At 43.4% G+C, this 14,057-nt stretch overlaps 1 long non-coding RNA gene across 1 annotated transcript; it reads right to left on the bottom strand.

Moving 5' to 3' along the window:
* Nucleotides 1-4,446: 4,446 nt before the first annotated feature.
* Nucleotides 4,447-12,028, bottom strand: LOC142829481 (uncharacterized). Its single transcript, XR_012903907.2, has 3 exons — nucleotides 11,795-12,028; nucleotides 11,227-11,446; nucleotides 4,447-6,189 (listed from the first exon to the last, which is right to left on the bottom strand). It is a non-coding gene; the product is annotated as an uncharacterized LOC142829481 (long non-coding RNA).
* Between the last annotated feature and the right edge of the window lie 2,029 nt (nucleotides 12,029-14,057).

Raw genomic sequence — 14,057 nt, 5'->3', positions numbered from 1 at the left:
TTTTGTTATACATGTCTGTAGCACAAAAAGCAAAGAAAGGAAACACAGATTAATTTAAAATTAATTTTACTCTCATAAAAAAATTGTCAAAGACTTCTAGGAAATGTCAGCATATTTAAATTCTTCTATATGCTACCTTCTGAAATGGAGAAACTTTAACCAGTTTGGTGATCTTAAGTTATATTACAGATGAAATTGGCTTTAAAGTATATGCAATTCAAGCCACTTCAGTTGTGTGGTAAATAAGGTTTTACAAATTTATCAGCTAAACCAAAAAGCCAAATGCCAAATATAAAACTTAAGGACATGCGGGTATATACTCTTTTCCATTGAACCTGGCATCTACAAATCAATGAATGGATTAAACTCGTAAATTTTAAAATCTGCAACATATATGATTTAGTTCTTATAATATTTTCACTGTAACATTAAATTATGATCTAAATATAAGATGTGTCATTGTTTCAGATCATTATCTATAAAAAACTTGCATCTGAAAATACATGTGTCTACACAGCAATTGCATTATTTCAAAATTATTTTAAAATAATGGAGGGCTTATTTTGGCATTAGTAAATGCCATTCTATGAGGAATAACGCTTTTTCCGAAATAGCTATTTTGAAATAGAGGCTGTGTAGACCGGGCAGCTGCAGTTATTTTGAAATAACTCCAGCCCTTCCCATGGTGCCCTACTGGTCACTCTGTCTACACTCAGCCAAATTCTATAATCTCTCTTTCCCATGGAGCCCTTAACGCTGCAGCCTCAGGGGAAAGGGCTTGTGGCACGCAGGAGGCTCTGACAGCCCTGAGCCCCCCAGCAGTTGTCACAACTATGCATTTAACCCAAAATGAGCCAGTCTGCAGCTCCCAGCCAGCCCTTCGCTACTCCCAGAGAGCAGTCAGACAGGTCCCAAGGGTCTGGCTGGGGCCAAAAGAGGCATGCTTCTTCCTGGTCTGGTGCAGAGATTCTGGACCTCACTGAGATGTGGGGAGAGGAGGCAAACCTCCAGCAACACCAGACGCAGGAACACAGATGTCTATGGCTGGATGGCCAAGAGCCTAACCAACAAGGGGCACATCTGCACACAGGAGCAGGTGTGGATAAAGTAAAGAAGCTCTGTCAGGTGTACACGAAAGCCTGAGAACGCAGCTCCTGCTCTGGGGCAGATCCCTACCCTGCCCTTACTTTGAGTACCTGCGCCACATTTTAAAGGGTGGGGCAGAGGAGGAGCAGGAGGAGGAGGAAGAGAAGGAGCGGGATGAGGTGAGGTCTGTCACCCTCCTGACCCTGGAGCCAGTCCCCCACCAGGGCCGCATTATGACTTTCGTGGGCCCTAGGCACTTCTGCCTTCATGGGCCCCTTCCTCCATAAAAAAATATTTAAAATTATTTTTGGTATAACTTTAAATACTTCAACATTTTTTTTCTGTTTTAGGCAAAATTTAATAGATTTTCATGGGCCCTAAAAGTTTCATTTTTTTCTAGTGTGAGAAAAACATTAAAACATTTTCTTCAATCCTAAAAGTTCATTTTTTTCTGATTTTAAAAGAAATTAAAACATTTTCGTGGGCCCCTAAAAGTATCGTGGGGCCATCCTGATGTTGCTGCCTGAAATGGCTCCAGGTGGTCTTAAAGGCGAGTTAGCATCCAATCAGTATGGATGATCTGTTTCAAAATATCTCAGCACTATTTCGATGAGTTACACGCTATTTCGAAATAAACTATTTCAGATTATTTCTTCTGGAATATCTTATTCCGAAATAAATGTGCAGTGAAGACGGAACTTAGAGAACTATATGTATTTTATTTTTTACAATTATAACTAGAATATAAGTATTGTGGAATATATCTGTCTATTGCTTTGTTAACTTTGAGCTGTGATTGCTAGGCTACATAGTTCATCAAGGCAATCCTTAAAAAGTAAGGAAATAAGCAATTAGGCTGGAGTGAAGAATCTTTTTTGAGTTGGGAGCTGCTGACCCACAAAAAAATCAGTTGGGGGCCGCACACAAGGGAGAATAAAAAAACAACAACCCACAAATCCACACTGACATGGCCCCTGACTGAGAAGGAGAAAGACTCCCCACTCTCCCCTTGCACACCAGAGCCTAGCAGGGCCCAGGCTAGCAGATTTTGTGTGCTCTAGCCCTGCGGGCAGGCGGCAGGACAACTGGAGTGCCAACGTGGGCTCCCCAATGCTGGGGGAAGCCCTGAGCTTCAGAGGCTGGATCCAGGCAAGCTGGATTCCCCACCCCTGATTTAGGCAATTAAACATTCCATCTATGCTCCACTCACCAGCTCCTCTTGTTAAGCTCTACTATCTACTGTTCCACCATCCACAGCCCACATGTCTCCACCCTCATTCTGAACAGCCAATGGGTACCACTGAGCTCTGCGTGTTGTTCATCGGTAACATATTTGTGTGTTTTGATAACTCCTGTAGGGTTGCTATGGTTTTCATAAATTACAGTGATGGCACTGTAGTGCTGTATGTAATCTCCAGGGGTGCGTTTGAGCTGTATGGTGGTTGTAAGACAGGTGTTTGACTCTTCTGAAAATCCATATGAATGGGTCATCTGTGTTGAAAGGTTTCCGAAAGGTACCTGTGTTAGTCTGTTCAGCAAAATAACAAGGAGTCTGGTGGCACCTTACAGGCTAATAAATTTATTAGGACATTACCTTTTGTGAGATGCATGTAGGGATGGAATTTAAGGGGACATGAGCGAGGAACCAAGGATGTGTTCAGATGCAGTCTGCTGAGGCAGCAATATCAGGACTGACACTGTAGCACAGAGGCACTGGGATCAGTGCACAACCTTAATCCCATGGGGCCAGGAACCAGCAGCCCCATGGATTAGGAGCTACTCCATCTGGGCCAGGCCCACAGCGCTGTGGACAGAGGGGCCACTCCAACCCATATGGGCTGGAACAGCCCTGCCACCCATGGGTTCCCACTTAATCAATTAACTGGTTACATATAAAGTTTAATCGGTTAACTGATTAAATGGGATTTTGCATCCCTAATTTACATCTGGCTGTACTTTTCATTTTAAATGTTCAGAAATGACCTATGTCTGAGATGTAAAGTGTACAGGTGGGCTGTGAGGAAATATAGTTTGGAACTCTTGAGGACTATGGTTTTTGTTGGTTTTGTTTGTTTCTAAGTTTGAAGAACATGAAGAAGTATAATTAGACAGGGAAGGTACAATTTTAAAAATGAAATATTTTAAAATGTGTTTTATGCAAAAGTCAAATATTTTTCTGGGAGAAAGCACTGGACAGAAAATTCACATGTCCCTTGAAAAGTGATTGTGCCAAATTTGGAGAGTAAATTACAACTGTAAAATGTGAAACAATGACTTTTTATGTTTAAAAAAAGTCTCACTACATCTTGAACTATGGAGTCACTCCTGAGCCCTTCATGATATCATTTCTTGGCCATAGCTATGTTTAACTTGCTATTACTGCTATGCCTCTATTTCCCAAGTGCTAACTGCTGCTGTGTTTATGCTTGTCTTTGTATCAGCTGCAGAATTGCCAAGGAAACTTATTCAGTACTGCTGAACAGAGTGAGTCACCCTGTAGACACAAAAAATGCTCTAACAGACACAATGCAGTAGAGAACTCTGTGTTATTAGTTTAGTATCCTATGTGCCAGGTACCTAATCCTGAACCTTGATCATTACCTTCTGTGATGTGATGCTGAACACCTCCAGTTCCTAATGGAGTCAGTGCACACTCTGTCATACTTCCTCTATAGTCTACTATGCAACGCTATGCAAGACTGGGTCCCACCACTGGAAATCTCACTGCAGCCAGACCCACAAATATTTACCAGATTCATGAAAATCAAAGAGCTCTGGTGGCAGTTCCACAGCTCTTGTCAGACACTTTGCTCAGCTGAAATCTGCATGGGAAGCAAAGGAATCTCCCAAAATGCGGCTTCTGGTCTGTTCTTTTGTGTCAGGATCCTAGCGTTGACACCATGCCTTATTTGGAATGCACATCCAATCACCTGGAGACTCGACATCAATGGTAGTTATGCACATGCATGAATCACAGAGAGAATAGACCTTTAAACCAGCTGGGTGCATGGTAAAAAAGAAAAAGGCTAAGGAATATAAATCTAAAGGAATATGTTAGCTCTGCTCTTTGATGTTATATCATTTCCCCCTCCCTATTCTTTCTTCCTCCTCCCTTTTTTCTTTTATCCATTTTCCACGAATAGAATGGACTTTAAAGCCCTCCCCACCAATGCCAGTAGCTTTATCTTGAAGATCCAGTACTTGGAGAATGTATCATATGATCCAAGCTCATCTATAATGTGTAGGGCCAGATCATTACATAAAATTGGGGTGCAAGTTTCACTAACTGAGAATTTGGTCTTCTAAAATGTTCAGGGAATACACCACATATTTAGTATTGTAATTTTTATTAAATTCGGGATCAAGCACTCACCCTATAAAAGATTTCCTCAGGAATGAGTGTTGTTCTGTGCAAAATCAAGCATCCAAGGTGCTGAGCACACTCAGTTGTCATTGATCTTTGCTCCAGTTCCATGAAGTCCATGGAAGTTTTGCCATTGACACATATGGGAGCAAGGGATGTGAAGGTGTTCAGCACCTCAAATGAGGAGTTCAGTGTCTCACAAGGATTGGCCCTCTCATAGACAGCCAGCTTGCTCTCCCTTATGCAAGAGGGATGAAGGGGACAGAATTCTCTGGCTGGGTCCCCTTCGTGGAATTCCTTTCCAACTGTTTTGATGGAGTAGGATTTGCATTGAAGCAGAATGAACTGTGAGACCACTGTCTATTGGATTCATTGGACTTCCCAGTTGGGGGCAGGTACAGGACCATCTCCTCAAAGGCTCTGTTTCCTTGCATTCTCAGTCCTACCAGCAAGGCTTCCTGCTTCCTCATCCTGCTTCCTGGCAGTATGGCAGCTCCAACACCTCCACCCATTTTCCCCCAAGGAAGCTGCCCACCAAGAAGGGGCCACCATGGAAAAGATAGCATTGCCTCACCACACTTTTTCAAGATAAGTCCCATGCCCTGCTCTCTCCCATGAAGGGGCTACCCTGTCTCAGCCACACCAAACATCCAGTCCTCATCTTTTCCCACTAGATCCTGACCCCAATAGAGTCCTTTGTGAGGGTCTAGGAAATGTGAATGGTGCCACAAAGGTAGTTGACTCTCCCTTTCTGCGTAAGGTGAGTTGCATGAATCCTAGGTCAGCTGAGATTATTTGTCTTGGGGGTAAATAAGATGGACCGAATTTGGCCTTTGAAGGTCAGACAATAAGAAAATGAGTGCCTTCTTACTGAACTGTATCCTTTGATTTGGAGTGGAGGAGGGGCGTGTTACTGTGTATATTACCGTAATCACTACTGCTACTGTAGCATAGCTTGAAGGGCAAGTCAACTGGATCAGCTTTGTTAAAGTCTTTTTGTTATCTCTAGATGATAAATTCATTTTCTTTTTATCTTATCTATTTAAAATGCTTGGTAAGGATAAATTGCAGTGACTCACCACCACCTCTGGAATATTTTGCACTGTTGCTGAGAGACAGGCAAAGAATGCAGGCTGGAATAAATTTACATTTCCATGTGAATACAGTTGGATAATGACAGAAATGCAATCTGGATTTTTGAAGTCAGTATAGATATGATTACAATCTATTCAACACATTTGATTTTGATAATGGGTGTGTGGAAATTATCTAGAAATTATCTCTAGGGAGAAATTATAATATATAATTAAATACAGGGTATAAAACTGATTATACCTTAAATTAACATAACCTTTTTGAGTGGATTACAGGGCATGTCAGTGCCCCAAACTGTTAATTTTGAGTCTAGTTCAGAGCTCTGCAAGACAGAAGCCTTCTGAGATCATGTATGAGTGATGATACTCTGTAACATTTCAGACAAATCAAAATGTTCAACTGCACATTCAATGCATAGTGTATACCATCCACGGAGCTTTCCCATGCAGGAGGAAGATTTCTTGGCTGCACAAGGGAAAAGGGGAAGATCCTTAGTAGGAAACAGATTTATCCTAGCTCCAGACCTGATTTTCCCCATGCATTACCATGCCTGACCAGTTCACATCAGGTGGTCTGGCCTTTTTGAGGACTTCAGGCAGTGATCTGAGTAAAAGGCAGTATTGCAATCCAGTTCCTGGTGTAATCTATAAGTAGAGAAAAGATAGCCAGAAAAGATGTTAATCAGTATGTATGCAGTATTATTGTAGCTATGTCAGTCCCAGGATATTAGAAAGACAAACTTGTCTATGTCACCAATAGATGTTGGTCTAATAAATGATGTTCCCCCATCTGTCTGTGTTAATCAATCACTGATGCATTTTCCAGGTGTATGTAGATTGATGCCCATCACATTGGAGAACAGGCTTCCTGGTCAATGGCCAGTCCTGAACCTGAAGGCATGTACCCTGTATTTACTTTGACAGCCAATCAGATGACAGCAATCACATCCAAGAATGCAGCCTTTCCTCTGACCTAATGAAGGCCTACATAAGAATATAAGAATGGCCATACTGGCCTGGGACAGATCAAAGGTCTATCAAGCTCAGTATCCTGTCTTCTAACAGTGGTAAATGCCAGGTGCCCCAGGGGGAATGAACAGAGCAGGTAATTCTCAAGTGATCTATCCCAAGTCACCTATTCCCAACTTCTGACAAACAGAGCCTGGGGCAGGGGTGGGCAATAATTTTAGAAGAGGGGGCACTTCACTAATTTTTGGGCCATCATGGAAGAGATGAGGTCCCTGCCAGAAGGGGTGGGGCAGGAACGCTTCCATGCTTCCCCTCCCATGGACCCTGATTGGCCTGGGGATCAGGAAGCACATGGGGAGTCTTTTTCCTGCCCTCCCCCTGCCTAGAGAGAACTGCCAGCTATTCTGAATGGCTGGTGGTTCCCCCTAGGCACCTGCCCCCTTGCAAGGCAGAAGGAGATTTTGTGAGCTCCCCCCAACTCCAGGCCAGTCAGGGCCTGGGGGTGGGAGAAGTGCACAAAGTCTCTTGCTCTCTGCCCCTGCCCTGCAATGAGCGTGCGGCACTTGCAGGGTGGGGGGCAGGGAGTGAGAGACTCTGTGCACTTCTCCTGCCCTCAGGTCCTGATTGGTCTGGGGGTGAGGGAGGGGAAGAGTGTTTGTGAGCTGGATCCACCCACTTGGCAGGCTCATTCCGGCTCGTGGAGGTCCCTTTGCCAGCCCCTGGCCTAGGAACACCGACCCTACCCATCCTGGCTAATAGCCATTGATGGGCTGATCCTCCATGAACTTCTCTAGTTCTCTTTTGAACCTTGTTATAGTCTTAACCTCCAGCAAAGAGTCCCACGGGTTGACTATATATTGTGTGAAGAAATACTTTATTTTGTTTGATTTAAACCTGCTGCCTATTAATTTAATTGATGGCCCCTAGTTCTTGTGTTATGAAAAGGAGTAAACAGCGCTTACTTACTTTCTCTATACCAATCATGATTTTATAGATCATACCTCCCCTTAGTTGTCTTTTTTTTCCAAGCTGAAAGGTCCCAGTCTTATTAATCTCTTTTCATATGGAAGTAGTTGCATACCTCTAATCATTTTTGTTGCTCTTTTCTGTACCTTTTCCATTTTCGAAATATCGTTTCTGACATTGGGCAGTGTTCAAGATGTGGGCATACCATAGATTTCTACTGAGGCAATATGATACTTTCTGTCTTATCATCTACCCCCTTTCCAGTGATTCCCAACATTCTTTTAGCGTTTTTGACTGCCACTGCACATTGAGTGGATTTTTTTCAGGGACCTATACATAATAGTCCCAAGATCTTTTTATTGAATGGCAATAGATAATTTAGCACCCATCATTTTGTTTGTTTAGTTGGGATGATGTTTTCTAATGTCATCACTTTGCATTTATCACTATTGAATTTCATCTGCCATTTTGTTTCCTGGTCTCCCAGTTTTATGAGATCCCTTTGTAACTCTTTGCAATTTGCTTTGGACTTAACTATCTTGAGTAGTTTTGTATCATCTGCAAATTTTGCGTCCTCACTGTTTACCCTTTTTTTCCAGACCATTTATGGATATTTTGAATAAACGATTCTCAAACTTGCATTGTGACTTCGTTCTGACAACAAAAATTACTCCACGATCCCAAGGGCTTCTATTGTGACAGGGGGTGGGGGGGTCAAGTAACGTTATACCTGAGCAATGAGGCTTGGGTTTCACACTTGCTGGGTCCCAGGGCCAACATGAGCGTTGGATGCTTTTCACAAACATAAATTTTGTTTAGTGAGACCCAGTTACTGAGTTTAAACCAGGAGTGACTGGATAAAATTTTTAACACACGTGGTCAGACTTGGGAATATCTTATTGTCCTTTCTAGTCTTAAATTCTACGAATCTATGAGATATCTCAGGGTAATAAACAGAGGAGATTTCAAATGCCAGAATAGAATCCTCCATCTTCAGCAATGCAACCAGACTTGCTCAAAGCAAGCCAGGTTATGGCATGGTGTGATCTGATAGATTTTACATCCTTATTAAAATTGGGATCCTTTGCAATCTGTCCATTTTATGCAAATTATGTTTGGTCCCTGGGCTTCTGGAAATTTGGCAATGTAGCCCTCATTTGAGCAACATCTGGCTTCCCCGGTTTTAGAGCACACACTGAGATAAAAGTGTGGAGCATTCTCAACCCCTCTAGATTTTGGTGCGAATTGATGGTACTCATCACTTCTGGATTGACTCAGAAAACATTTTTCTTTCAGTCAATCCCTTTAGCATCATGAAGATACCATAAGAATTGTACTGTAAGATAAGCTTTAAATAAAATGTGTACCATTTAAAAGCAATAGTGAGCACATTCCAAAAGATCTCCTTCATCTTCATTTTTAAGGAGGATCTAATTGTCCTCTCTAGTAGCGCCTCTGTGCTTCCTATACTTCCAATCCAAAGGGGATTGTTTACACTTGTTCTTGTGTTGTTGTTCTATGGCCTGTCTTTTTTTCTAACCCTGCCAACTTACTTAAATGTTATCCTTAATATCTGCATTTCTATTCTCCATATTTCCAGTCCTTTTAAACTGATCAATTATCCATTAAAAAAACCAGAAACAACAACAAAAAACTATTCAGATTTTTAAATGAATCTCCGCATGAGACAAAGGTATTTAAAATTAATAGTGAAGAAATCTATGTGAGGGATAAGGACATAGTTAAGCAAGTTTTTCAGATATGGTTTCAATCAGTGACACGGATATGTATATATGTACAGGAAATAAATTAACAGGGAAAATGTAGAAGAGGAGAGAGACAATGGGTAGGAAAAACAATTCTAAAAAGGTACAGACTGTTCACCAGATTGATTTTGTCTTGTTCTGATTTTTTAAAGGATTCCATACACAGTAGCATGAAATTAATTATATTTGTCATGTAACCTGAAGATAAGATTATTATACAATGTTTACATTTAATTTATGTGAACCTACTTAACATACCAAGGACCAATTTTATGGAAGTCAGTTTGTCTTTTGCCATGGTTTTCAATGGGAGTAGGACTATCACATAAGAAACCCAGATGTCTAAAATATTGTTTTATTAGAATGTGGGGCCTAATCCAAAACCAAGGGAAGTAAGTAGAAACATTTCTCATTGTATCCAGTGGTCTGGGATCAACCCCTTCTAGTTCAAACAGTGGGAATAGCCTTGATTGAACCCCACCTTCTCAAATAAATTCTGCTCCTTGACTGGCTGTAGGTTCCATTGCTGGCATGAGGGAGATAAGACTCTCATGGAGATTTTTAAGTCACACACAAGTGATCTTGGACTCTATAACGGGGCCCGATCCTGCAACGCTCCCCGGAACCACACGGCTGAGGAACTCGGTCCCTGGCCTCTTATAGGGCTGTCAAAAGTCTTGCGCTCTGCTCCCAGGGCCGCCCGCAAGCCGGGCTGCAGCAAGAAGATGGGGGATTATTGCCCGAGAGGCAGAAGCGTTCACTCCTGTCACAGGAGGGTTTGGATCCGAAGTAGCATGCGGTGGGAACCACACCCTGCGGCTCCCCTGGGGTTTGTGATTCCCGACTCCAGCGTGTGCTAAGCTCAGTGAGGCTAATGGGGGCGGGCGGCTTGAATGCCTGTAAGTGCCATCAAGGGGCGCCTTCTTCTCCGGGAGAAGAGGAGACAGCACACCAGCCCCCGGCACTCACTCGGCGTCGCTCGGTGGCAATGAAAACGAAATGGGAAGCAGAGATGTTACAAGTGTTACAGGTGCACCGCTCCGGGCTCCATAGGATAGAGGTAGCCGCTACAGTAACAGGAGCAGCTTTCTGGAGTGAATCCTGTTTAATAGCAACCCCCCCTCCTCCCCACACACCACCTTCCTGGAGTCACACCCAGCAAAGTGCCCGCGCTTCTCAGAGCCGATCCTGCAGCCGATCCTGCAAAACTCCCTTTGAACTCAGACAAGCAGAGAGGTGTGTGTGTGTGTGTGTGTGATCTCAGACAAGCAGAGAGGGGTGTGTGTGTGTGTGTGTGTGTGTGTGTGTGTGTGTGTGTGTGTGTGAGATCTCAGACAAGCAGAGAGGTGTGTGTGTGTGTGTGTGTGTGATCTCAGACAAGCAGAGAGGTGTGTGTGTGTGTGTGTGATCTCAGACAAGCAGAGAGGGGTGTGTGTGTGTGTGTGTGTGATCTCAGACAAGCAGAGAGGTGTGTGTGTGTGTGTGTGTGATCTCAGACAAGCAGAGAGGGGTGTGTGTGTGTGTGTGTGTGTGTGTGTGTGATCTCAGACAAGCAGAGGTGTGTGTGTGTGTGTGTGTGTGTGTGATCTCAGACAAGCAGAGGTGTGTGTGTGTGTGTGATCTCAGACAAGCAAAGAGGTGTGTGTGTGTGTGTGTGTGTGATCTCAGACAAGCAGAGAGGTGTGTGTGTGTGTGTGTATGTGTGTGTGAGATCTCAGACAAGCAGAGAGGTGTGTGTGTGTGTGTGTGTGTGTATGTGTGTGTGTGTGAGAGAGAGAGAGAGAGATCTCAGACAAGCAGAGAGGTGTGTGTATGTGTGTGTGTGTCCTGCCCCCGTGTTTACCCTGGGGAAAAACCAGGCGCTCCTCACTGGCCCAGCTCGCTGAGTCGTTTTTCAAATAAATCACCCAGCCCCGCGGTCACTGCTCCCCATGCTCACAAGATGCGGCAGAAGGGCCAAAAGGAAGGCCTGGCTCCTTACTGTGCAGGCGCCTTTCAGCCTCGAGTTCTTCACTGGTCTGGTCTCCAGGCTCTCGCCGCTACATCTCGCCCGGGCGAATCTTGCCAGCTGGTCACGTTCCAACCCATTCTGCTCCGCAAAGCCGCCCGTGTACACTTAACGCAAGCAAGAGTAGCGGGGCTGGAAACATTAGCTTGGCTCTTTCCGAACCCTGGACTCATTCCTGAGCGCGGCCCTGCGCCTAGAAATAGAAACAACGATTGCACAACCCGTGTGGGTCTGAGACTCGCTAACTGGTTACATTGCGCAAAGAGAGAGGGGGAAGAATTCACTTTTCCGAGTCTGCAGGTCGTAGCAGGGAAACTTCCCACTCGGTTTACAGCAGAAGTAAGGCGTCCCGGATCCGGCCCATTGCACACACATTACTATTTCTCCTACTCATACTTTTCCTTGTAGTTCGCACATCCTCCCACCCCCCCCCACCCCCAGCTATTCCTGAATCCAGCACAACGCGCTCAGCTTACGTCGCTGCAGCTAGACATTTCGGGAACGTGTGTCAAGACTTTTCTTTGTAAAATTCCAGACCTACCTTTGGCTCTGACCTTTATACGCCAGGAGACCCTCCCCTCCTCCGAGCCACACACCCTACACGGAGCTAGAGAACAGGCACCTCCACTTTCCCAGCTGGTCATCGCCCAAGTTTGGTGTTTTCAAGGGTAAAACGCATGCGGGACTCCTCTGAGGAAGCCTGCAAAAAAACATTGCGGTGCCTGTTTAAACAAGTGTGTCTGAACAGGAAAATCAAACAGACAGGGAGCGACTTCGGTTTCCCCGCTGATATGATGTTTGAAATGATAAGCAAGGATATATTTTCACATAATTGGGCTGTGTCAGGGCCGCAGCCGTTTGATCAGATAGGAACTTTCTATGTAGTCTCACATCAGAGGACTAGTAAACTACAAATTAAAGCAGGCTTCAGATTTTGTCTGCGAAGTAACCAACTAAGTGGAAGTTTATTCTTAAAGCTCACAACTGAAAAAAAATCATTAGAATGTGACCAGCATAACTAGGTACAGAATATAGAAAAGAGCAGGATGAGATTAGTCTGGGAAGGAGTTATTTTCAGTGTATGTTCGCTGAAAAAAGCCCATAAACGCGGAGCAGATAAAGATTAACATCTCTTAAGATATAATGGGAGCTTTAGAGTTCACCCTTTCATCATCTCAAATTATTACTTGCTTCCTATATACTGGAATGTCGCGCAGGACAGAGCAGGACACGGGGTAAGCCAGGTTGTATGTAATTAGCGGTGGGGTGGATTTCTTTTTGTGCGAACAGTATTTGCAAAGCTAGTTTAAAATGAGTTTTAGAAACTTTTATCCCTGCATTATTTTTGAGTTTGGGGTATTTTGTTCTGGCTTTTAAAGTTAAAGTGTCTGGCATAATTAAATGCATAAGTTTTCTTATTCAAACTGAATCAGCTTTCAGTGAATGTGTGATATATTTTGGTGAATTCCAAATACCCTGGCATTTTCACTTGCTATTCAAATCCGAGTTATAAACCTGGGAAGTGGGAAAAGCCTTCTTGATTGAAGTCTTCTTGTTACCGGAACTGAACGACCTTCAATACTTTCGCCCAGTTCTGGCTCGCTCAAAACTCCCACTGAAGTGAAGGAAAGTTTTAGACTCTATTCTTCTATATAAGTAATGGACGAAGCAACGTGCTTATATTTGTTATCAGGAAAAGAGCCTTGTCGAATTAACGACCTTCCTTAGAGGTTTGATCTGGCACAGAAATGTGTCTGGCTGAACATTAATTACCACAACATACATTATTATTCTCTACGGGTCAGTCTCACGATCGTATTCTCAGAGCCCGAGCATAGAGAAAGAAAATATGGAATTGTGCCTACACAACTATTTTGCTTTCCAGGTTTCGGTTCGCCCACTGCTCTGAAGCAGCGGGCAAAAGAAAACTGGAGGAGGCGACCTGAATGTGGTCAGGTGAGCTCAATCAGAGCCATTTGTCAAGAAAAAGTCAAGGCTGACGTCTAAGAGGTAAATATAGCAGGAGCCTCTGTCTGGGTTCTTAGAGCTGCTGCTGTGAATAACTTCCCAAGGGCGCGAAGTGTTTGCAATTTAGGTCCAAGTCGTGCAACCCTTCTCGTAATCAAAGAGAGTTTTGCTCCGTGAGCCAATGCAGTGTCGGTAGGTTTCTCTGAATAAGCATGGTTCTGTGAATGCATTCTACACTCTCCTATCTTCCTAACTATGGATTTCTCTCTCTCCCTCCCCTCCGCCTCCCCCCTCCAATCAAATCTCGTTACTATTTTACTGCTCAGGTCAAAGGGAGCATAATTCGTTTGACACACGGGTAGAAAAATTAATTACACGTGGGAGTGGGATAATGTAGTTCTCTGTAGATGCTGCGAAAAGCCAAAAGTGGTGGCGAGGACAGAATCAGTTTGAAATACTTCCATTTTTTGTTGCTTATTTTTCTTCCTTAAGCATCCAAAAAACACAGAGAAATATTAAAATATATTACTCTACTTAAGAAAAGGCACTATGATCAAATATTGTAAATTAGTATTTTTAGTATAAAGACATACAATTAATATGTGCGTGTGTTTATACCTAGCTTCACTGGGAGGTATCCTTATCTGCATTTTACAGATGGGTAAACAGAGCCTTTACAGAGCTTTGCATTTTACAGAGCTTTGCATCCGTGGATATACCGTTGTGGATGCAGATGCAAAATTTGTATCTACAGCCCTGTACATTTGCTGATATCTGCTTTATATCTGTGGATATCTGTCAGTCATTTTTGTGGATATGGATGGGGATACAAATTT

Source organism: Pelodiscus sinensis, chromosome 4, assembly GCF_052426305.1.
Source record: "Pelodiscus sinensis isolate ZL-2025 chromosome 4, ASM5242630v1, whole genome shotgun sequence".
NCBI classification, from domain to species: domain Eukaryota; kingdom Metazoa; phylum Chordata; order Testudines; family Trionychidae; genus Pelodiscus; species Pelodiscus sinensis.
Note: the sequence above shows the minus strand (reverse complement) of the source record. Positions and strands in the feature narration are given on the sequence as shown.